The sequence below is a fragment of the Anser anser genome (genome assembly GCF_964211835.1).
Source record: "Anser anser genome assembly, chromosome: 6".
In the NCBI taxonomy this organism is placed as follows: Eukaryota; Metazoa; Chordata; class Aves; order Anseriformes; family Anatidae; genus Anser; species Anser anser.
The window spans coordinates 39,575,700-39,601,632 of record NC_139726.1 but is presented as its reverse complement, the minus strand read 5'-3'; the positions used below and the strand labels follow the sequence as shown (position 1 = coordinate 39,601,632).

Genomic DNA, 25,933 nt, shown 5'->3' with positions numbered 1-25,933 from the left:
ACATCTTAATGCTTATGCTTAATGGTTTAGAAGTAAGACAAGCTATTTTTCTATGATTTCTGTTATAAGTCATCCTTCCTGCTTCCACCAACATATGAGGCTTTAATTATTAGACAGTTAAGAGTGCTATCCTTCATAAGAAGATGCAGAATATTCACTTTATTTTAGTATAAACTTAAACCCTATGACTTCTCTTGTGCAAACTACTAGATTTCCAATAATAATTTTAAGAATGTCTTGTGGCTCTTTAGAAGGACAAACCTATCTAAAAAAAAAAAAAAAAAAAAAAGGAGAGAGAGAGATTAAACTCTGCAGTCCTCATCTTTATGAGGCTGGCAAAAGGGAGTTCAACTCTTTATCAGCTGCAATATTTGAGGAACGTAGGTGCAGAACACAAATATGTTCTCCAATGGCCACAGAGCTGCCAATAGTATTTTTGTCCTGATGACCACTTACTTCTTACAGTTCTGAATAAGAGAGTGTAGGGGAACACAAATTATACAAGAATAAGTAGAACCTGAGCTCCAAAACAAAGCCAGAGGTTTGATACCTAAATTTGCTGTTCAGGCTGGTTAACTCTTTATTTAGTCACTGTTCTCAAAAGACAAGAAGCACCTCAGAGGACTAAACCAGTCATGCCTCTATTCAGTGTACCTAAGAAAAGCTGCTATTTCTAGACTAGGTAGTATTTTAGGACAACACTAGCTACCCAAATTAGGCTACCCTATATCCTTCCTCCCATTCTGTACCTGAAAACTAGGGATATGTCATCTAAAAGCACAAATGAAAGGAGGTGGTATGTCACTTCAGCGCTATTGACCTGACTAATCCTGTAGTACTGAAGATAATAAAAAGAAAGATAACTAATGTGATAAGGAACAGACTGATAATTGTGGACTCCACTATATACTGTTTGACCTTTCTGGTGTGTTACAATCTGACTGGATACAATGCACAATTACACTGTAGACCGATACTTCTTAGGAGCTCCAGATAATAGCATAATAGGAGTTATTCCAGACAAAGTGATCCCACTAGCAGAGCCAATGCCAAGATACGAATAGAAATCTGTTCCTGAAGAGTTAGCAGCTGAAGTGACACACCATTCCCATTGTGAGCTTCATATCATCCCAAGATCTTTACTCCAATGAGCCTTTGCTGCCTCTCCTTCATGTGCTTGTCTCTCTCCCATCTTTCATCTGCCGTGTATAATAATCTTGACATGTGAAAATTATTTTCCAGACATATAATTACCCTCTTGTCTATGGACATGCACATGCATTCAGCAACTTAAAGAGCTTCAAAGACCTTACCTTGCAAGGAACCCCAGGTCCTGCTGCCACACAGATCAGTACCCAAGTTCAAACAGGCAGGGAGAGTGAGGATCTTCATCCTTCAGCAATCTAGAAAGAAGAAAGGACCTTTGCTGTAAATCACACTCATACTCTCTCACTTAAAATGACTTTAGCCAAGGGCAATTTTAAGTACATTGTAATGTTCTTCCTTTATAGAAGACTCACAAATGCAATGCCAATCTAGTCATGAGCTTATACAGCAACTGAGCAAGTTCTAGTTCATGGTGCAGTGACAGAGATGCCAACTAAAGACAGCATAATTCCTAATGCAAACATTTCTTCTTTACCATACTCCCACAGTGGTATCAACATTCAGCAGAGAAGCTTTCAGAGTCTCTGGTGGCTGGACCTCAGACTCATTTCTGTCCAAAATTGCATTTTAGTAAGTCACATCGGGTATGCTGCTGAGATCTGAGATCAACACTGTAAACCCCCCCAGATGAAACTGAGACAATCATGTTAAAAAACACATCTCATTTCTTACACGTGCCAATGAAAGCCACACAATTGCAGGTACCACTGCTCCAAAGCAGTGGATACATACTGAAAATGTGCAGGAGGTCTACAGTATTTAGCATCAGTGAGCACACTGCAGTGATCTCAGTGCTGTTTTACACAAGCCAAGAATGTTTGCTACTTACTAGTGAAGATATTAGTCAGAGAGATTTTTAAATAAACAAAAATCAAGAATAACATTAAACCTCACTAATTCTCACTCATGTCTGGAAAAGTAATTTTATTGATTTGCAAATGACAAACAAGTTGCAATAGTAGCCTGTACTGCACCACATACTAACAAGTTATTTTTTAAGGCCGTATTGTGTCTTCCTATATCCATCACCATTCACAGTCATTAATAGAAGATCAGTCCATATATCTCTGTGTATGTGTATTGATATGCACACTAAGGTGCATGCATTTCTTTAAAATTCTGTGCTCTTAGCTTAGAAAAGCTCTGTTCTGAAACCTTAAGAGTGGAAGAGGAAACAACTTTTTGTGCAGATTAGAAGATAATTAGTAGTAGGCTGCTGTAGTGTCCTTCAGAGCCCAGAAGAGGCACTTAACAAACCCTAACAGGTAAATGTCCGTAAAGACACAGAAAGACACTGCTGCTGCTTGGGGAATGAGTGGCTTTAACCACTATCTGACAAGTACACAACCTCCAGCCTTATGTTTCTTTCCAAGGAGGAGCCAACACTCAAATTTTTTATTTTTAAATGTTGTTATGCATTTTCCCTGACTAATTGGGATCAAAAGCCTAGGGTTCTGGCCCTTCTGTCTTGCCTGCCACCATGAATCAGGATTTCCTCCACTCAAATAGAATCAGGGAGAAGAAACACAGGTCTTCTATCCATTTTTTATGAAGAACATTTGCAGTCACACTTCAGCATTTTGTGATGGTAAAATGATCTCAAAATTTAACTTCATCAGCTCCTTCACCTTCTTCAAATAGTGACATTGACATGAATAGCATAAGGAAGTTTTAAAAAGACAACAGCAGCAATAACTGTATTCTGAACTTGCCACTTGTGATTACAGAAAAAGTCTTGTAACTGTCAACAACTATGTACAACTATGTACATCATGTGGACTTAACACTTCTCTTACCTGGAGACTTTGAAAGGCCATATACATGACAAAATGAGTCTCACGGGCACTTCTAGTAGTGATAGGCTGAACAGACTGCCAGCAGAACGAGCACCAGTATTCTGAGTGCAAGAGAGTAACACTCAAGAGCCCACAGCAATATTATGCATCAGAATGTGACAGTGATGATCACAGTGTTCAATCTCTTGACTGCTGAGATGCAGTCAAGTTCCTAAGGCTGTTTTGAAGCAGACATGGTTTTCTAGAAGCAGCAATGCTAAGAAGTCCTGCTTTCTATTTTATCTTAAATATTATTGATATGACTTTGCCTACAATAATCAAATATTATTGTGGTAAAACTCTAAGAATGACTAAATAGGAAAAAAATATCATAGATTCATTGTTTAGCCTTGCATAGCAACTTGTTTTATGTTTAGTTTGCTGATAGTATTGTACCAAGACTTTATTTAAAATAAGGAATAAAACTTCTGAGCAAAAATGTATTCATGTCATGGAGGAAAAAAAAAAAAAAAGAAAAAAAGAAAAAGAGTGAAAGATTGCAAAGCAGTACCTTTGATCAGCTTGCCAGAAAATTGACACGAATATATCCTTAACTATAACACAAAAAAAATGTACCACACTTAAACCAAAATACCTTACTAGAGATGTCTATTTTTGACAGCATTCACATTCTGACAGAGGCAGACTTCATCCTCACCTTGCACATACAATGAGAACGAAGTGCAGCAAAAGGAAAAGAAGGAAAACAAGAAAAACAGCAGATAGATTTAGTGTTTCCTTTACCAAAATAAAGCTTAGCGTACTTGTAGCTTTTGGCTTTAAGCCTTTCCTTCTAAGCTGATTGAATTGCTCAGCAAATGATGCAGGAGGGGAGGTTTCCAGCCATTTTTGTTGAAGTTTCCCAGGAGGGTGATGATAAACTGAAATGATGGGTGTGATAGGAGGCATCAGATATTGATAGGAAGAACAAGTCAGCTTCAGCTAAACACATCCAAAATGCACAAGTATGAAAACACATATAGAAACTCACCAGCAGTCTGGAAAGATGCCTCTTTCAACAGAAGTGACTTCTCAGGGGCATGCAGCCATGTTAGGACTTTTAATAAGCATTTCCCAACTTCTGCACTGCAGACATCCCTCCTGGCAGCGTTATTCACTTGGCTGCCCATATGCCTGGTCGTTATGACTGTCTCTTGGCCACGTTACTGGGCACCATCAGGCTCTGGTTTCATTCTTCTTGGTTATTTAGATTTATAAGGCAATAGTTTTCCAGTTGAATGAGGTATGTAGCCCATAGGCATATACTTTAACATGTGCTGCATCTTGTCCTTTACACTGTTCCTATTAACCTGACACAAAATGAGGAAACTGGGGCTGCTCTGTCCTCTAAGCAGTTGGTAATACACGAGAAAGAAAAGAAAAACTTTAATTTTTGCAATCCTGGCCTGAAGGATTAGTAACAGTAAGGATTAAACATTGTCATGTGTCTAACCAGGCCCTCATGCTGATTATTCTTGCCTTGACTTTTCCTTGTAAATTATCTTTCTTTTAACCTACTTTCTCCTTTCAAATAGAGAAATGTTGCGGAGTACTCTTGTAAAACTCATTTTGAATAAATCCTCAATGACACTTTAAATTAGATCGTATCACTGTCAAGCCCATGAGACTTACCAGAAGTTGCAGCACAGACGTAAGATTTACATGAGCTATTCCTGATTTATACTCATTTAAGTGACAATTGAACCAGAGGAGCATTTTTACTGGAGACAAAGATAAAGGATTTGCGTGTTTTTACCTGTCTGGTTAAAGAAAGTTTTATCATTCCCTTGGTCATTCATAGCCAGTTTTGAATTTGCAATTCAGCTAGAAGACTAGCACTCTGCTCCATACTAGCAACAAGCATTTGGTTGTGCAAAAACTCTTCACTATTTTTACAATGGGTTGTGCAGAAAGCTCCTAATCCCACCATCCAGTATTTACTGCGTTTTTAGCTTCAGGTTAGGCTACCCTAGCCACCTCTATTTTATAGAAGTGAGAAGTACTAGTAGTCAGATATTCAACCCTAGCTTTTTCTCACTTACATATACACCACATACATATGTACCCACACAACAGAATCTGCTACATTCAAAACACAGATGACCCAGTGAGTCATAAACATGTACTGAAGGAATTAAAACAGAGCTGTCATTCCTGAAACTGCAGGTCACAAAGCATGACTTTGTACTGGGCATTAGACAGGACCTTACCAACCCAACTTTCATGCTACAGCGTGCTCCAAAACACTCTGGGCTCATGGAGTTTGTGGTTCTCCACTCACATTTACTCATAGTCTACACATGGAAAGAAGCAATATATAAAAGGGAAAACTAGGGAAACATAGAATCATAGAATATCCCAAGTTGGAAGAGACACACAAGGATCATCTAGTCCAACTCCAGGGTCCCCAAAGGACCACCAAATAAAACAGACCACGTGTCTGAGAGCGTTATCCAAATGCTTCTTGAACTCCACCAGGCTTGGTGCTATGAGCACTTCCCTGGGGAGCCTGCTCCAGTGCCTGACCACCCTCTTAGTGAAGAACATTTTCCTGATATCCAGCCTGAATCTCCCCATCACAGCTTCAAACCAGGAACGCAGGCTGTTCTAGAAAAAAAAAAAAAGTAAATAAATAAATAATAAATAAAAAACACCTCTAGTAGAAAATAAGAGTTGATATCCTATCTCCTCAACTGTTTTCCTCATGAAGGTGCACATTGTGTTTCTCCATTTCATGACAAACTGCAGTTTAATTCCTGATAGAGCAGAGCAGTATGCACAGGCTCAGCGTTACTTACAAGAGTCATTCTTGACAAAAGGGGAGGGAAGGAGGCTTCCTATAACTGGCAGGTTTTTAGCAAATTCTGAAGTGGCTGGAACAAAAGACCAAGCCCAGTTGTACAATTTTAAAACTGGAAAGCAGTATATGAAAGTCTGCTCACATCAGGAGCTCAGAATCTCCTCTTCAAGGGCTAAAGTCCTCTGAGTGCTTGTGACAAGAAATTCTTGTTCTTTTTTCAGTGTCTCTTGGCACTCTTTGTTTCCTGTTTCAGCCTGGGATTAATGCCAGGCTGTTCCTGAAGCTGTTTCAAACCTACAGACCATTTGTCAAACCTCTAAACCAGAGTATGTCTACAGTGCAGAGAAGTCGGGTAAATTTAGCTCATGCTGAGTTCCATGGCTGGATTGCTCTGTGATATCCGAAGCACTTCATTTAACACTTGCTCAGGTACTTCTGTACTCTGCTGCAACACAGGCACACTCCCCATGCTTTGCAAAGTCCGAAGACACAAAGCCTCTTTAAAAGGGAGTCTTGTGCTCTCCGTGAAAAATCATAAAGGAGGAATCATGGAAGTCCTTCATGTTCCCTTTAACCTAAGACTTCTGTGGATTAATCTTTCATAATAGCTGAAAGCATAACAGGGTGTTGTCTGGAAGACTGGACACCACATGCATTGGGGCACTGCGAAGGCCAGGAGCAGTGGGGTCACCCTTGGGGCTGGGTCTCACAGCCACAGCCCATCCCACCACCCCAGCCAGAGAGCAGGGAAGCCGGGAGGCAGCCCCAGTTCCCTAGGGATGGGGATAGGGACAGTGTAGGGAAGGCCTGGCTGGGATGTACCCCTGTGAGTTGGAGTTATGTTTAGGCTTGGTGAGGGCAACCAGGGGCAAGACCTTGGGGGTGGAAATAGGCTGAGGCTGGGTCAGAATGTCAGCCCACAGATCAGGTCAGGCTCAGTGAGCTGATGATCAGGCAGGGCAGGGCTGTGGCTGGAGCCTGGAAGTAACTGTATGCTTCTGAGGCTGTCACAGAGGCAGGACTGTGCAGCTTCCCAACACTAGACTGTATCCACATTTGAAAGTTTTAAAACACAATGAAGAAAAAAATTATATATAAAGGTCCAGCAGGAAATGAAGAGGCATTTTGATTTTTTTTTTTTTTTTTTTTTTGCATTTGGCAGGCAGAGGGCATACTCAGCCTAGACCTAAATATAGCCTTTCTGTCTGCTTAGGGACTATTTATTCTTTCTGTCTTCTGACACCGGTACACACAAAATCTATTTAACATTCAGCAGATGCAGCCCTCATACAAAAACATACAATCTGTTCCTGAGAAATCAGCAGTAATTTTCAGAAACCATCATTGTGCTGGGGGTGGAGAACCAGCCAGCAACACCACAACAGAGTCATCCATGTCCCAGCAAGGAACCACACTTCTCCCCCAAGCACCTGAAACGGGCACTGGGAGCTGGGAAATAAGGTGGTCAGACTCAGTTGACACTGCTAGGGTGAAACTAATCAGCAGTTTTCTACCCGAGGACTTTCTCAATAAAACGTCAGACTATGCTCCCCTCCAAATCACTTTTTCTGTCAGCAAAGTCAGACCCACGGCTCCCTGCCCAGCTGCCTCTAAAGCTTTTGTAGTTTTCTTTCTGCCTCCAGGAAAATGGCCTTTTTTGGATCTTTGCAAGTATAATAACCACATGGAAAAATTAGCAGAAATGAACGTTTCAATGCAAAAGGGTTATTTTCCATACACAGAGACTCTGCTGTCAGTGATTAAATTAGCAGCCTTAATCTCAGCTCATATATTTATCAAAAGAGTTTCATTATATATTAAATAGTGCAGTGCATATATCCTCACTTAATTTAATAACTATTCATCTGGTAAAAGACTGACAGATCCTGAGCTATTAGAAGTGAACTATTTCACACAGAACATTTTGCCTATTTGCTGGCAAAACTTGTTACTGAATGCGATGAGTTAATTTAAACATATAGTGTTTGTAGCACAAAGAAACATTATTCAACTTAATATTTACTAATACCCCTTGTTTCTTTGCAGTATCAAGTTTTTCTATAAAAAGGGGTCCCCACAGATCAGTGGGTCTCCTAGATGCCTGAGTCCCTGTGGATAGGTGTCCCCAAAGCCTAAGTCCCCATGAGTCAGCATTACTCCAGTTGGCAGGGTCTTGCTGGACATGAGGGTCCCTGCCCCCACGACATGCTGGTGGTGCTGGAGGTGCTGACCCAGCTGTGCCTGCAGTCACTGCTGTGGGATGAGCCCAACCTTGATATCACCTGTGCATGGCCAAGGGGGCTACATGGACATGGTGGGGCTGGGGCACACAGGTGATTCTGCAGCAGGGGCTGGAGCATGTTAGGAGGGAACTGTAGGTGGGGTGCAGGATGGACTGGGACAGAGGGAAGACAGGAGGATATGGGAGGACATTGGGGGATGGAAAGGGGCAGGGATACATGGCATCTCTAGGACCCCTGGATGCTTTGCTCTTTCCCAAAGCATCCCAATTCTAGAAGTAGTGGTGTTACAGGTTGGGCTACTGAGCGAGCGCCCAGAGGTTTCATGGCCCTGCCAAATATCCATGGTAATGGAACAGGAGAAGATCCGTATGAGCACAGATGCAGGAGAATGTACCAGGAACAGCTTGTTTCTCTAACAGAAAATTGTCTTTTGCAATGCTTGGTGCCAAAGGAGGCTCCATTCCAAATTACAAAAAAATCTGCCACGCTCATCTAAAAACAGGGGTCAGGACTCACAGTCAACACCCTCCAAAGCAAGAAGCCATCATCAGCACTTGAGGTATCTCAGAGGTGAAATGGTACTCACTCACCAAAAAACAGATTTCAGCAAGAAACAGCAAGGCATATCAAGGTGGGCTTTCCAGACCAAGAGTCCACAACTTTAAGGGCTGTACTGAGAAGCTGGACCAGTCTATTAAGAAGAGCCTACCAGTTGTCACAGGATGTAGGGCCATTTCAGCCAGGCCTCACTGCTCATCCACAGGAGTCCGGAGATAGATGGAAGAGGCACAACTGCCATGATATGAAGTTATATTTCTACAGGAAAAGAAAAAAAGTCTACAGAGAAGATAGACATATAAACCTGAAACTTTAAGTAGTAGCAAGAGCTTGGGCAAGTCATAATTATACAACATGCTTATCAAGCTATCATCTAAAAATCCCAACACAGTAGGGGTAAACCCCACTGCCCTTGAAGACTGGAAGCCTATCACTGATGTTAGCAAAGCCAGAATATCTCACAGGTCATCAAACACTATTGAAAGAAAAGAAAAAAACTACCGCAAATTCTGTGTATATTTCACTCTTCACAGCAGAAGATAAAACATGAGAAATAAATGCTTCATTTAATTCTTGGGAAGAAAAAAAAATTAAAAAAGCCCTTAATCTCTTATCTTTGAGAACACAAATGTTAGCCTAATTCTCATGAAACACATAGATCAATAAATTCATCTGTATAAGCCTGGGTTTCTTGCAGAGTTATGTTCCCAATTCAGAGCACAAACAGAATAGGCAAGCCAGGTGCATGGATAAAAAATAATAATAATAATAATACCACAACAGACGGATCAAGAGATATGAATGCATTCCATGGAGAAAACAGGGAAACTCTTAAACTCTTAGCACGCTAATACACCTGTTGAGAAAAGAATCATAGCTACTTACTGAAGCACTTGTCCAATGCCTGAAAATGTATCTAAAGATGTACAGCTCTAAATCTTCAAAGAAAACTTTTTATTCTAAGAACAACAACTATAAAGCTGGTTACAAAAGTGCACTAAACACTGAAAAATCTGGGAAAGCTATAGCAGTGCATACACCTCTGATGTCTACCCAGTCTACACAAACCTGCTTTCAGTTATTTCTACAAGCCTTTCTTCAAGAGCCTTAACTACCTAAGCTGTTCCTCAGATAGCCATGTTTTGCCAACCAAAAATCAAATTCCCAGGCATTTTTAGTTCAAATCTACTTCCCGCATCAGCACTTAAATCTGGAGATGGTTTGGAAAATGCATGTGCACTTATTCTGCTGAGTTTGGGTTTAACTGGCTACAACAGCCTGATAGGACTGCTGTCTAAATGCCCAGACTAAACCATGGCACGTCTTCTCATCCACTTCCCCTTCCATTCAAAATCACAACCCATATCTATGGCAACTGCAGCTCCTTCCTAAAGGAAAAGAGAGACTGGAATGTCTAGAATCTCATACCGCAGTTTGGCACTGAAACATAGAATGTAGATCTAACACCTCTCGCTTCCCTGGGAATCACCAGCACCACCTTCCATGGTCTCCTCCAGAGACCCCAGACCACTAGACCACCACAGTTATAGAAAATACAAAGCAGCAATCAAGCATAGCACAGCACTTGGCTTGAAGAGACCTATTTCCTGCTTGAAGGATCACCATAATGTAGAAAAGATGTGACAGTAGAAGGAAGACAGTATAAGAAAAGAATTAGTCCATTATACGGGAGCAGGATACAAAATAGCAAACAGCTTGCATTTCGTATAGGCAGAAAGGTGAGGTCTAGGAGAAAAAACCTGACGTGTTGGAACAGTCTGTTCCATCAAAATCCAAAGCTAAATGTGGCACAGAGACATGCTATTCACCCACAATCTCTAAACCTACAGAGGAAGTGTATGCTTGTCAATGTTTTGACTTACAGTAAAATTAGCCTCACATTACAGCAAAACCAAAAAAGGCTTGAAAAGAGGGCCCTAAAATGTATAAGAAAAATGAAGATAATGGAAGGGCTTGTTATACTGTGCTGATCCTGGCTGACGAGTGCTAAGAACAAAGAGGTTAGAGGGTCTGTATATTGAGAGAGTTGGCCACTCCCTGATATTTTTGTACATTTATAGACAGAACTATCTTTGGGGTGACATCAGAGTGAGGTTAGAGCAATACACAGCTAGCAAGAGAGACAGACTCTTTGGATTTGCTTTTTGAATATAGCCATCAAAATACTCACTGTGCCTTGAATTATTTTTCCTTTTGAAGTATTGTTCCAGATAATCCAGGAGTGATTGGTTTGTAAATGAAGGTCAGGCTTCTTCCTTCACTGAGATTCTGCATGTAAAGGAATGGGAAACTCTAGTTCTGGAAGGAATGCAAGAAGGGATGTTCCAAGAATTCCTAGCAAAACATGTATCTTGTCTGCAAGGTTTCACTGATTATATCTGAGACAGATTATAAGAAGTTATGCCTTTTATTAAACCAGTTGATATAATGGGAATAAACAGAAGTTTCCCAGCCTTCTTGAGTACTTGACAGCCTCTGTTTCGTTTTGTTTTTAATCCGAGACTATACCATTTTGTCTTTTTTTTAATTACATCTCCCTAAAAGTCTAATTAGATCATGCTAGTTATTAGAATGCTACTAAATCATTGCAAATTCTGTGTGAGAAGACATCACAGACATTAAAATCAAGAAAAACCTTTCTAAAGAGATTTTATCTATTTTTGCTGGTTTGGGATCAAGCTCAGTACAGATTATGTAAGTTCAGCTGAGAAAAAGACGCCAACAGCATAACATTACTGTTAGGTGTGTGAGTGCAGGTAGAAGACAAAAACAAGTATCAATTACATCCTACACAGCTATAAAATGGTATCATTTTTCTTCCAACACTGAAATATTCAAGCTTTGGTATCCAAAGGATGAAATCATCACTCTTGTCAGATCTCAGCCTTGTGCTTCTGGCTAACTAGAATGAACAACACAAATAGCCCATGAGCTGGCAAGCTTCAAATTGTATTCTCCACATTGCTGGGACTTAGTTGTTACAGAAAGTCTTGTTTTCTTGAGCATATTTAGTTAGATGTTCAACTGTTACTGTCATCCAGTGGATGTTACATGTGCATAACCATCAAAAAGCAATTTATGAATTCCATTTTGAACAACATAAAAAGGCTTAAGACAGTATGGCCAAATAAAAGCCTCAAAAATGGTTTTAAAACACAAGATATTTGATTGTTTTGTTCTGAGAATTCAAAAGACTGTGGACTTGTTGCCTTCCAGAAGATAGGAAAAAGATTCATTCAGTATAATACTGATTACCTTCCATTCCTTTATTTTTTCTTCACTAGGATGCACTGAGTTAGCTTCATTCCGTATCATAAGTTGGACTGGTTACACATCAGCAATATAATAACTAAGGTTGTTTGTTAGTTTCTTTCTACCCAGATTTCATCATCACCATCAAAAAAAAAAAAAAAAAAAAAAGGCCATTAGCACTCCCCACTCCCATAAAGATTATTGTTCTTTTTTTTTTTTTTTTTTTGTGAAAGTACTTGGGGCATGATACTTTATCTGGATTCCTGGATAACAGGTTCTGCATCTGTCTTTACCATAAATCTGCTTGCAGACCCTGCTCAGTCAGTGTCTGTCTCCCTCAGTGAAGTCAGTGCTGTTGCATCTCTAGCAATAATTTTCTACTGACAGTATTTCCAATGACACACCCAGACATCTGGCTGGAGTACTATATTATACTCTTCTCTTACAGTTTTGTTACTAGTTATCAATATTGCATCAGTATCAGTCATATGAAATACCAACTGTAGCGTGTTTTTCTCAGCTGCTGAAATCTTTTCCCTTCACAGAATATGAAAGTGTTATGTTCTGTTTGGTGGCAGCTCTAAAACTTTTTATTGATGGGGAGTAAAAACTGCTGTACAAAGGAGTTAAAACTTCACTGTGTTACGCTATTGCTGCATGTTGCTCTTTAGAGGGAACAATACAGAAAACCACCAGCAAGGTATACCAAATTCTAGTGGGAAACTCCGCTATAACTCCCGGTTAAGTGAGGCAAGACCCCAGCATTAATTATCAGAAGCATGCACAGTACCAAGTAACCAATGCACCATACCTTGCCAACACATTTCAAGACAGTGAGCAGTGAACTTTCTTGGAGTCTATATAAGAGAATCTCCAGTGACTGATCTCAAATAACGTGGCAGTAGGCTAGGATTTATGCTCACGTAGACCCTAGAAGCAAAGTTAGTGGAATATGTGAAAGCAATCATGGATTTGGCAAGACAATCCCACTTCACCAAACAAATTTGAAACCTTCAGTTCAACTGCGGTTTCCAGTGAAAACAATTAAAGCTATCACAGTAGCATCCATGGGTCTAAGATACCTTTGTGTTTGCTGAGGCATATGGAGAACAAAAGGCCATTCCTGCCTGACAGTGCTTGCAATTTCAATGGCAAATAAAAGACAACAGGCAGAGGGAGACAAATGAGCAAGCAGAAGGAAACTGTAGTGTGCCTACAGAGAAATGGCAGTGCTATGGAGAGAGGATTGGACTAGCTTGCAATAAACTAGCTATGGTACCCAAAGGAGGTCAGTCACTTGGGGTGATCAGCCCCATGCTGCAGCTTCTAATGCTCATCTTCTTTTCCTCAGAGCTAGGCCAGACACCTCCATTACAACCTGCAGGCATAACAAACAAGTATTAGTCAATACAATGATTAATACTGGTCAGCAAAACTTGTCTAATCATCGTGAGGTTTATTTGAGTCTTCTTCCTTGCTCTTCCACTACATGTTCAAAACCCAAACACACAATGAAATGGCAGGAGGGATCTATGCCAGGGGGGTTAATTCCTTTTTAATCTACAAAGGGGTGAGCAGAGCTAAAGAGCAGAACTAATAGAGTTTTAGTAATTAAACAGTTGCTCTTTTTTTTTTTTTTTTCACACAAAACCACACACTACTGTTATTAGAGAGAGAAATGATATAGTGGACTATAAGTGTGTGCATGTCTGTGTGTTTCTCAATCTGCTGTTGGGCAGTGGGTGTAAGGAGAAAAAAGCTGTTCTTCCCAGATAAGATAAAATAGTATGTTGAAATTTAACTTCTTGATTTTAAAACATGCATAGAAAGTAATTAGAGAAATGGCATATCACACATCTGCCTAGAGAAAACTGATCTGCTTGAACATCACATTTCCAAACAGTTCAAAGATACACAGGATTAAATTTCTTTCAGACAAAGTGAATAGTCTCTATTTTTCTCTTCTGGTAAGAAATCTCCAGGGAAGACGTAAGAGAGTCATTGTTCAGTTGTACAGGGTGTTTACACTTGCATTCACTACCACATGTTGAAAGTGTTCAGTTGGTCACAGACTCAAAGCTTCATACCATAATAAAGTGGGCTTCATTAGCTTGGCCCAAGCAGCAGCTCCCTGCGCTGCATGCCACACAGTGCAGAGAGCTCTGCCATGCCGGCACACAGTTGCCAGCGGGGCACATTTACCCAGCTAAGCCCAAAGCCTTACAGAGCTGAGCCCTCCTGCTCTTGCACTAGCAGAGCAGCAGCCCAACACGTTGCACAGCTCTGTTCCCACCACACGCATCCCCTTCTCTAAATGCCGGTTTCCTTCTAGTTGGGAGCATGCAAATATTTGATGGGCTGAGAACCAGTTCCTGTGCAAATTCCTCATACGGTGTCTCCTCTCAAGCTGATACAATGAAAGCAAGAATGCCTCCTAAAGTGAATTTTGAGAGTATGTACATCACAGAACAGAAATTTTCATCAAGGCTTCATCCACACAACTCAATGGTGATGCACTGCCATATCACAGCTCAGCTTTATCTCCAACCATGTGACTCTTTATTAATGAAACAATAATAATCAGGCAACAGCTGGCATAGCACAGAAATTGTGACAAGCACAGGAATCGAGTATTTTGCTAAAGCTTTGAGGGAAATGCTGATCATAAACCCTTGGTATTAACCTTCAGATTGTGATTAAGGACCTTGGCATGTAATTTTACTTACAGTTCTCTTTGCAGAAATGAGAAACAGCAGGTAAGGGAGGTCTAGACATGGCTGCTATCCCAAGTTCTATATCACTTTTGGAACATTAAGAACAAAATTTCTGCTTATGAAAAATGTATTACAGTACAAGACAGAAAAGCATCTGGGATCAGTCCTTCACTAAATTTATACATCCAGTATTTATTAGATTGGCACAAAAGGTTGTTTGAAAACAGCTGATGGAACAACCAAGAGCCAGGTGTAGGAGTCCAAATGCAAAACAGGATGCACAGGGCCTCCTAGCAGCAGACTGTAAGAGCATGCAGATAGGGCAGAAGGAAAATAAGAAGTGCTTGAAAGGTAGAAGAGGTACTGAAAAGTTTTTCCACAACACCATATTGGCACAGGCTATTTGTAATGAACAGCTCCCCAGCTGCAGTGCTGCTATAGCTACGCCATCATATCCGGCCCTGTTTTTCATTACCAAGCGAGGCAGCAGGTCTCTAGAAGTCAGTGAGGCTCAGCCACTGTAATTGCTACTGGAGAAGTGAGAAACATTCTTCTTCCAATTGACTCCCACTCTTTTGTACCTCTCTCTGCCTCTCTGAAAACATTTACATATAGCAAAGGTTGGCATTTTCTCATTTTTGTAGGTGATCATAAAGAACTGGGGTCAGCGTATAGTAATGTATCCTCACTGAGGTGCACCAGGGACATTTCCATTGCACCTCAGCATTCAAAAGCCAACTGAGGCTTTCAGGGAAAAGTGCCTTTTGCAGTGATGTCCAAGCCACATTGGCAACATGTTCCCTAGGGATGAGACTCTGAAGAGACTGGGCCCTGGACAATGTGCAGGCCAGACATGGGAAGCAAGGAGGGAGAAATGCCAATGATCCTTCAGGGTTCCCATACCTTCTGCTGCTACTGAGGACTAAGAGAGAAGATTTTGCTCTTTCAAACAAATTTGTGGCAGTCTCTCTCTTTGACATGGAATTCCTTCATGTGTGCTAATATTATACAAATTTAAGTTAGTCTGGCTTTTTGCCAATGACATTTGCCCATCAGATGTCCTCTGTGGGTGTGCCCTAGCATTGTGAAAGCACAGTATTGCTGTTGTATACCTAGCTTTAATACAGAAAAGGAGGTGTATCTGAGCAATGGCAATTTACCTCCGTTACACTAAATTCTGAAGAAGCAAGAAAGCAGAGCACACATGAATGAGCAATAATACGTGAACAATAATATAAGATGGGGCTATAGGTTTCCTTTTTTTTTCACGCATAAAAGAAGAACTCTTTCAATTCCTAGCAGAAACAAATGCTTTCTTAGAAAGGAGCTACTGCACGTCTATATTTACATCAGGAGGCGGGGGAAGGTGAGCAGTGTGAGCTTCTATGGGAAGCTCTGCTCCAATATATATATATACTCACACACACACACGTACTTACTGGCTATACAGAGGCTGCAAGTGTGATGGAAAAACACTTCAGAACTGCACAAACAATGCAAGAGCTTCAGCATGTGCATGGCTCCATTATTTCAGGCCAACCAGGGACAATATTTGGCATTCTTAGCTGGTTTCTTAGCACTCTGGAAATCAAATGCTGCACTGTTCTCCCATAAGGCATTTATTAGGCTAGTAGTCATGGGAGTACTACCTGTTAGGAATTTTTAAGGATTTTTTTTTCTTAACAAATTTTATCATTTCCAAGGAGTAACTTCAATGATTTAGAATCAGTTGCTGTAAAGGTGTATCTGCTCGGTACAGAATTTGCAAAGTTGACTAGACCCTGGAAAGCTGGCAAGCCTATGGAGGTCTTTACATGTGTTTCAATGGGAATGAGCTTAGATCCTACACAGTCTTAACACAAGACAACTAAGATTGGATTGAAAAACAAAAGTGAAAGAAAAAACATTTAAATGAAAATAATCAGCTGTTTGTAACGTCTGGAAGAAAACTGGATTTACCTCTATTCTGCCATTACCCCTTTAAACTCTTAAATCACAACTAAAACTACCATCTTCTTCCCTATAACTCTTCCATGTGTCATTCAGGTTCATTCTCTCAGCTCTATTTATTTAATCTTTTGTGTGTCTATTCCCCTGACACCATTTTCACAGAGCGAGCCCAGCACAGTGGGAATTTTGCACTCCTCCTTCCAGTTATGTAACTTCTCCCCCTCTGACAAGAATTTGGGACACAGGCACAAAGCACCACAGATCTGCTTCATCAAGTGACAACTTAATTCCCTATAGAAAGGTGAAAAAAAAAACCTATCTTACTGAAGATAAAACATTGCAGATAGTTCAATTCTTCTGAGAATACTTGGCTGGCTTACTTAGAGCCCCCTTATTTCACAACATAAAATTAAAATAGACTGTTTGGAGGGGAGAAAGTTTCTTTCCAACCCACTCTCTTTCACCACCTCTCCTGATTTGTGGTTAGACTTTCATCGGGAAATTTTACCTAGAGTATTTGCACAAAGCTTTGAGATAACAGCTATGAAAAGATACTGCCTCTGAACAACCAGCCTCATACTCAAATTCCAACAGCTTCAAAATTCAGACTCCTCAGATCTGCACTGAGTGTGGAGTCAGGTGCTACATGTCCCCTTTGCAAGGCGTGGAGCGATGCCTTGCATACACGCCAGGATGAAGAGCAGCCTCAACAGCATATTTGAGCTCACCAAGCCTTAGAGCCTGCCTACTTTCTGCTCACACTGACACCTGGTACACCAGCTGCCATGTGGCCATGAGGGCACACTGCACTTCACAGGCGCTGAACAGAGGATATTTGCTGGTGGACTGGGCTGCCCAGGCCACGTCTCTGCCCAGTCCAGCCACATACAAAAAACAAACCCAGCTGAGGTCAAATATACTCAGGTCTCCAGAGAGGTCTAGATCTAGGACAAGGCAGATCTTAGAAAACAGTGAGCAAGCCTGTCTGAGAAAGCAAACTTAGAAGCTGGTGACCCAATGACAGCATGGCAATGCCTAATGCCAAACATAAGACTTGATAGACCATTGTAATTAAAGCAGGTTCATTTGCAGTTGTATCATTGCAATATTTAAGTAGAAATTGTGATAACTTGGAGACCCCAGCTTTCAGGGCTACCTCACACCTTGAGGTCACCAACACCTGCTGCAAGGCTTAGCCTGATGCGGCGAGGGCCACCTTGCTAAAATCTGTACTCATGATGGATTCCCAACTGCCTGGTGCACAAAGTACCCAAGAAAACCTTGCTTGGTCTCAAAAACAAGTAAAAATTATAAGTAAATATATCACAAACATGCCTTTTATCAAACTTCTTGTCTGATACTTTTGTTGGAGAAGACAGATGTTACAATCAGCATTTGAATACGTGATTACTATTCCTTGGTGCATAAGAAGTTGCATACAGAGCCTGTGTTAACTTCAGTGCTGAGCCTCATGCTCCTGGTCACACAAACTGTCCTACTCACCAGATAACCACTCTGAATATTGTGGGGCCCCTCAGGAAACAGAACCACCACAACCTTTGTGCACAAGAGCTGCCCAACTCAAGTCACTGCTCAGAGTGTGGCCCAACTTTTATTACATTTCTGTAGAGTTATTGCAAAGCAGTCTTTTGCCATATAGCTTGAATATGAAGCCCATGAGATCTGGCAGCAAGTTCAGAGGAAGTGAAGCATCCAAGTTCTTTTCCGGTTTGTCTGCAAAACATGATACATGACATGTTTTGCTTTTGACAATCTGCTTTATTTGGCAGGCAAGACAAAAGGATTCAGTCTTTGTCCAGTAAGACTTTCAAGCAGGAATAGCCAGGAAATTAGTGCACGAATATTAAAAACAAACAGAACAAAAAACAGGATTTGCCAACCCTGAATGAAGGCAGAGTTTATGCTCAAAATGGAACTTTCTTTTATTTTTTCTTAGCAAGAAGAAATAGAAATTCCGGGGCACCTTTTACTTCACTCAAACGATTCCTACTGATTCCACCATGTTCTTCCTTTGTATACTTAGCTTCCGATGATGTGTCACCATGGGAGATATTGATCATGTTAGCTTCCTGAACTGTCTCTAGAAGAAACAGTGCATACCCATCCAGACAGGGCAACGGTACCATGGACAGCTGGGCTGTGCAATATCCACGAGCACTACAAGACAGGGGCAAAGAAGACACCCCAGGCATGAATGACCACGCACCTGCAAAGGCATGGTCATCAGTTTCCCCAAATGAGCTGGCAGCAAGCTGGCACTCCAGCTGCCTTGAAGGCCCTGAGCACTCACGGTGAGCTAAGCAAGCAGGCAACCTCTGGCCCAGTGGCATGAAAAAGAAGAGAGAATTTCAGTGCCTGCTTCAGACAGATTCACACAGACAGGGAAGCCCCTTAGGGCTGGGGCTGTGTTGGAGCCACTGGCCACCTGTGTCCCTTGCTGCTTCCCTGCAGCATTTTTCAAAGTACTCAGGGAGAAGAAATGCAGATATCTTTCTGTAAAGTACACAGTGGTCAGTACAGCTGGAACACCCTCCAGCCAGCCAGCAGAGCCACTGACTTCAGCTGCTGCAGTTTTATTTCAGCGCCAGTGACATCACTGAGCAAAGCCGTGACAGCATTAAACCTGTCACTCCCAGGCCCAGTGCTGCTACAGCAGCCAGCGCACCAGGTGCCAGACAGGCTGCTCGAGCCTTCGGCTGCTTCCACTGGATAACAGGTTCGTCTGTGCCAGAGGGGACACGCACATAGAGCTGTTGCGACCGTAAACACATGCAAGACTCCAATTTCTGGGGAAACATATCCACATCTGGGTAATCTCAAAGCTGTTATCTGTTTGATCTATGTTCTCAAGTCAGCATGGGGAGAAAATAGTGACCTTTTTTTTTTTTTTTAATACTTCACAGTTATAATCCCAGTGGCTCAGAAGCACTGCTAGGACAGTTTTGAGGCATAAATCATTCATTCATCAGACATAGGACAAGCAACAATCTTCAAAAGCAGTAAGAACCTAAAACCTAGAGGCTGTGTCACTTGGCACATTACTGAATAACCTTGGCCAACAATACAGTGTACTGGAGTGTAATCTGGTTACTCTCCGGTTGTTTTCATATGAACTAGTTTTGTACTTACAACATCCTGCATTCTGATTTTTATAGCTGTACTTTAGTTGGAGCAAAAAGTCTCCAGACAAGATCAGGATCCTGTGGTGGCAGGACACTGAACATACAGTACTGTCGCTGTCAGGAATGACTTGTGACAGAAACTGCCCGGGCCGGCTAGTAAAGTATCAATCACATTTTAAAGGGGTGCACAAAGATTAGGCACTTTTCCCAGAACAACTCAGTATGTCTCAAACTCAGCTTTAGGCTTCAGAGGGCCAAGTCACTGCCTTCTCCACAGGGCAATTCTTCCTATCATGAATGATTGAGGCAGATTTTGCAAAGTTGCAGTAAAAATTTATTTTGCTTCTGACTGATTGGTAAAATTGCCTTGCTAGTGGTCATTTGGCAGGAAAGCAAACACTACAAGTGGGCTGTTTTTCCATCCCTTCAGATCTTTTAACATTTTCATAATGGTTTCAGTAGGGAACAGGAAATCTCAGAATTACTAAAAATAATAAAAAACCCCTACCACTCCTTTATTGCAATACACAACTCATTAGCTCATTAGAGTCATTAGCTCAGCTCGCCCTCAGCTAAGAGTTATCCCATTAAAATAAGCCCACTGAAACCAGCTGTGATCAACAGGCCTTTGTCCTGCATCTAATTTACCCTGACAGTCTCTCTTCTATTTGAATCTCTTCAGGGAAGACAGATTCATCTCCCTGTGATTTCAGCTCTAGTCAAATCCCATGTCACCAAAGGAGACAAAGGTAATATTTTCTGCAATGTCCAGCTATTACCTGGTACTCCTCCATACCAGGCTCAGTTCATATCTTCCTCATTTATTCTGATTTAGATGCAAGCAGGACAGTTTTCATCCAGTAGTGCTTGAGAAACTCCATTCAAATACACTCTCCTTTCTGAACTTTTCAAAGTTCAGTGCCGTTCCGTTCATTTTTGCCATATAAAGCCACAACCTTTCCTAAATGCCTGTGAACATGGGAGGAAAATACAGACTCTTCAGGTAACTCTACCTACAACTGATCAAATGCAGTCTGAGTGGTTGTGTCATTACTTCTGGTGCACTTCAAAAGAACGAAGCTTCTCTTCCATCAGAAATTCTTCTTAGAAATGTATGAAGTAAAATTAATATTTTGCATGCTGCATTCCCAACAGTCAAACTTTTGAACAGTAAAAAGTTCTGAATAGCTCAACTGCTCAAATGACTTCTATTAATAATTTGTCAAAAGGATTCGGGACAACCTTCTTGAAGGCTTATTGATCGTTTTGAAGCAACGTACAAGATAATAGTTCTGGAACAGCATGTACAAAGCTGCCAAGTAAAAGTTTCAGATAATCATATTCATGAGGCCAGCAGAGGACACTAACTCCCAGCACTTTGGTTAGTTTCCACATGATCTCTTTCCCCTGGGGTGTAAGATTAGCCAAAGAGAAAAGCAGTTACCTCTCATCTCTCAACCAGCCATCAGCACTGAATCTTGTATCACCACTACTGAGTCAGCTACAGATTGCAGCAACCTAAAGTCATGGCCAGGGCACAAAGGGAAGGAACCAAAAGGACAGGCCATGGTGAAGTCCCTTACCCCTTCTTTGTCCATCTGCCTCTCTCCTGCACTTCAGTCCAGGCAAGCAGGAGTTCATAGCGCCCTGGCGTTCATAGGCACTGGCACTCTTGCTGCTCTGACATTTACACATGAGGAGGACCACGGTACCCAGCAGCTGGAAGGCAGAAGGTGGATTGAAATGTAAGGGCATGGAGCTGGGAGGGGCCAGTCTTGCCACAGGGCTACTTAGAGATTCAGTGTCCTCCACTACTGTGCACTGATCAGGAATGCTTACTGGGAGCCTGAAGTGAAATATAATGGCATAGCCATGCATCCCAGGACAGAGGCATGCAGCTTGTCAGCCTGCAGGACAGTCGGGTCACACGGTGTGGAGCAGGGAAAGCTGATATTTTGGAAAGCTGACATATTTGGGATGAGGCAGCTGGCTCAGCCAGCCAAGCTACACAGGGATAAGAGTGCCTTTCGCAGAGGCAGAGAGAAGTGCTCTGTGATCTCTATGGCAACTGCCAGGGAGAAGCACTGTGCACGCTGAGGAGAAGAGACAAGAGGGGAGAATAAAACCCAGAAAGCACAGCCAAGAAAACAGCAGGGAGAAACCCACAAAAAAAGGGAGAAACAAAGGTGGGAGAGGAGAGATGCAGCCCACTGCTGCTGAAGGGGGAAAGCAAAGTGCTCAGGGGTAGTGTCCAAGGAGGATGAGGCTCTCGAGCCTCCCCCATATGTGTCCTGCAGCCCGCTGCAGCCGGGCACAGCTCTCCAGCAGGCCAGCAAAAGTTCCCTGACAGTTTCGGGAGACACCAAAAAACAGATGAAATGCAAAAACTGCACAAAGGTCTTTAAGTCTGAGATGCCAGCAGTGCTGCAGTACATACATAATTTAAGGCTTGAAATAGTCATTTTACTCAAGCCACAGATGAATATTAAGCTCAGATAAAGATGCCAAATAGAAGGGAATAAATGATATTCCCTGAAATCCATCTGAAACAATGTAAAATAAATACTGAAAAACAGCAGGCCAAGGAGCATGCCAAACCTGTCTGACTTTTGCTTTATGTTTGCATCAGAGTGCAATGAAATGATAGTTTTGATTCAAAGTAGACACATATGTTCAGCTTTCTCTTGTCCAGAAAGGCTTCATTCTGTACTGTCTAGAAGTCAAGGTGAAAAATTCACTCCTTGCTTCCTGCACAGTCACAGCACAAGAATTTATGCTCCTCAAAATGGAAACAAATCTTTGCTTGGTCCAGGTCACCTGGAGACTCCTTCTATGATGTCCCTATTTGTCTCCCCTCTGTTAGTGAGCAGACATACATATGCCCTAATGATTTGAGAGAAAGAGTGGAGGAGGATACCTGCAGACTTCTTTTTATATATAAAAGAGAAAAAAAAGTCATTTAAAAATCTCACCCTGTGTATGTGGTGTGGGTTCTCTAGTTGCCTGAAAGAGTTTCGCAGTTACAGCAACAGGGTGGTTTGCACCATTGACCTCTGTGATTCAGAAGAAAATACAAGTGCAGAAGCCTGGCTGAGCAGAGGAATTAACAGCACAGCCTCTTCCAAGCTGGGAGGACATTCACTTAGCACAGAAAATCTCTCTGCTGCTCATGCAAACAGATGACAGGCTGCCAGCTGAGCAGCGGGTCAGAGACTTACTCCAGGCTGAATGAGGCCCAGCTCTGACCTGCTTCTCAGCATTTGCTAGTGAATGTAAGGACTCACATGACAAGTTCTTTCCATGTAGTGCCAGCAAAACCTAGAGCAAGGCTTCCCAGGCTGAGGTGTATCTGTGTTCCCTTCGAGGTGAAGGCAAGAAGAGCTTTTCCCCAGAGACGATGGGAAGCAGGAAGATCCACCTGGCACAGACACGGAGCTACTGCCCCACCTTGGGGCCAGAGAGGGAAGGCCTGAGGCAGTCATCTCCCTCACCATGGCCACAGGCTGGCTTAGGTCCCCCAAGCTGTGGCCTTGCAGCTGTAACCTCGTCAGCGGTTGCCTTTCTGCGAGGGACCTGCCCTGGGCCTCAGGCACTTCGATCAAGACCAGCCTTGGGCCGGGTCCCCTCCACAGCTCGTGAGGCTGGGAGCTGGTGAGTGCTGGGGGCCCAGGCCTGGTTAAAGGAGCTGCAGCAACAGTGCTGCAAAGCCACATGTACAAGGAGGCAGCTTTGCACCATGCTCGTACACTCACATGGCCAAAAACACTGTCACCCCTCTGCTGTGCAGGCTGTACTGTGTGCTGCTCAATTAAAATGTAGGATCTGGCCCATCTGCAGACAGGTTGGAGCAGGAGAGAGACCCAAGCACCAGCCAGTGCCTCTGCCCTCTCTTCCTTTTGACAAGACCAAGAGCAATGAAAGCACGATCCCACATTGACTGCTGGGGAGTAACTGTGCAATAATCTGCTGCAGCTCACATTGCTGCCCAATTCATCAACGCACCAGCTATTTTACAAGCGGGAGATTGGCGTCATCTGTGCCCTGAGATGAGCTGTGAAAGAAACTACTGCCATATGGCTCAGCCAAATCACAAAGGATTATAATGATAAAACATAGCCTCACAGATTGAGTTTTCTTTACCCCAGAGCACACTGGTTAAGTGCCCTGCTCTCTCACCTTACCGTGGAGCAGAAGCTGTGCGCTAACTTGCCGGGAGCTGCCTGGCACTCCACGGGCAGTCCTCCAGCTCAGTGCTTGTCAACAAAGAAATTTAGTCTGCATTAACTAGCATCTGAACTTAAGGCAAATCTGTTAAACTATATCAAATGCTGTTGGGGATACTCACATTCCTAATTACTTCAGCCTTAATTAGATTGATCTTAACTAAATTCTAAATCTAGGACATTTTAGCTGTCCATGTATTCTTAACACTATTCAACCACTGGCAACCTGATGCCACATTCACTTTTTCTTGTGTACAGACAGACAACCAAGTTATAAAGTATCAGCTGAGTTCTCAGTAGTGTATATATATATTTTTTTACTTTTTCCTTTTACAAGAAGATTCATTGACCTGAAGAAGGATTACTAAGTGGAAGACATCACATTCGGGCTACCCCAGGCAGAAATTCTTACTGATCTTGGCTAACCTTACACCTGCTTAAACTCTGTTTTCAAAAACTTCTGTTCAATCAGTTCGAAAAAAAAAAAAAAAAGAAAAAAAAACATTCAAAAGAAAGACTGATGTCATTAATTACCTTTAACCTTCATCAAATCTCTCTCATCTGTCGTGAAGAAAAGCTTAATCTCCTTTAAAATCTCCTTTAAAAGCTTTTCTTGGACTTCGTGGTTCGTGGAGGATAGGGGATTGTGGCCTGCACAGGGCATGTGAGCGCCACATTATGTTCCCAGAGAGGTTTGCTTCCCTGCTCTGCCAGGCCTCGAGTCCTCATTAGCCAACCCCCCGCTTTCTGTCTCCATGTCTCCCACACACCCAGTGAGGGCACCCTGCTGTGCCTGATGGATATGGGGAGCAGAAATGATGCATGGTGCTACAGTGTTAGAATAACAAGTCCCAGCCTTGGGAGTCCAAAAGTTGCATGGGAGCCCTTCCAGGAAAATAGGACAAACCTTGAACAGACACTACAAAAAAAGGTGATTTCATGGCCTATTTCCCTCCAAAATGTCAGAAAGCAACACTCAGCAGGGACCTCGCAGGTTAAAGGTGCCTTCTCCAAGAAGCAGACAGAGCTGAGCTCTCAGTTGCTAAAATATGCCACGAGAGCAGAGGCTGCACACCTTCACCATGCCACCCTGCAGCCTGGCCATGCCTACAAGCCACCCCACAGCACCAAGCAGGCGCACATCCTGCTCTGTCCTCACTCAAGGGGCTGACCCTCTGCCATGGTGGGATGCAGAGGCTGGGCTCTGAGTCTCTCTAGCACAGTGGGCTCTGAGTCTCCCTGGCACAACCATGTGGGCAGTGGCACTAAATCCCTGTCCAATGCCTCAAGCATTCTGGGTGCTGCTAGGGGCAATTTTCTGTCCAGCCACCCGTTTTAATGGGATGTGCAGTTAAACAGATTCATCCTTTCACCTTCACTCTGCAGAGCCTTCACTCTCAAGCTGCCGCTGCTCCCATCCTGGGGAATTACAGTCACTCTATGTTTCTCTCTTGCAGGCAGGAATGTTCATCAGAGAAGTCGCTCTTGCCAAGAAAAGTGTATAATCTAGAAAGCCACCTGCTCAGCTTTCGTTCTTTGAACTCCCGACAATCAATTTGCCTTCCCTGGGAGAAGGTGCAATTGTTTTCAATGGAGGAGGAAATAGAGGGTTCATGATATGCCGTAAAAGCACCACGGGTCTCAGGGAAAAGGTTACTCACTCTCACCAAGGCAACTGAAACCTGTTACACAGGAGCAGCAGAGACACCCTAGGATCCCTGATGCTGACTTACCAAATTTCATTGCATTGTCCTTGTGCCTGCTTCAGTCTCTTGAAGATCATCTTCATGCTCCCATCAAGTCAGGTTGCAGCATTGCTACCATATCACACAAGATGTGGCACTTTTTACCTTCTTAACAGGTCTCCATTTTCTCCCCATAGCTTTGCTCCTGGCAGAAGCACTGCTCTCAGCTGCTTGTCTGAGGTTTATATCTCTTGGGCTGGGCAGCACTGGCTGTGGATGGCCCAGTTCTGCTCTGTTCACTGCAGGAGCCCCTGTGCCCCCTTGCAGGAAGCTCCCAGTCAG

General features: G+C 42.5%; 1 protein-coding gene and 1 long non-coding RNA gene across 6 annotated transcripts in view; one reads left to right on the top strand and one right to left on the bottom strand.

The window, feature by feature from the left end:
- The window catches only part of LOC310902107, a 29,762-nt gene extending 4,415 nt beyond the window's left edge, over positions 1-25,347 (bottom strand). For 2 of the 3 annotated variants that reach the window (XR_014586492.1, XR_014586493.1), the window contains exon 1: positions 1,314-25,347. This is a non-coding gene — a long non-coding RNA (uncharacterized lncRNA). The remainder of the gene's footprint in view (positions 1-1,313) is intronic. The other variant, XR_014586494.1, reaches the window with a different exon arrangement.
- Positions 1-25,933, top strand: part of LOC310902101 (uncharacterized protein) — a 176,498-nt gene that overhangs the window by 122,657 nt on the left and 27,908 nt on the right. The gene's annotated exons all lie outside the window — the stretch shown is intronic.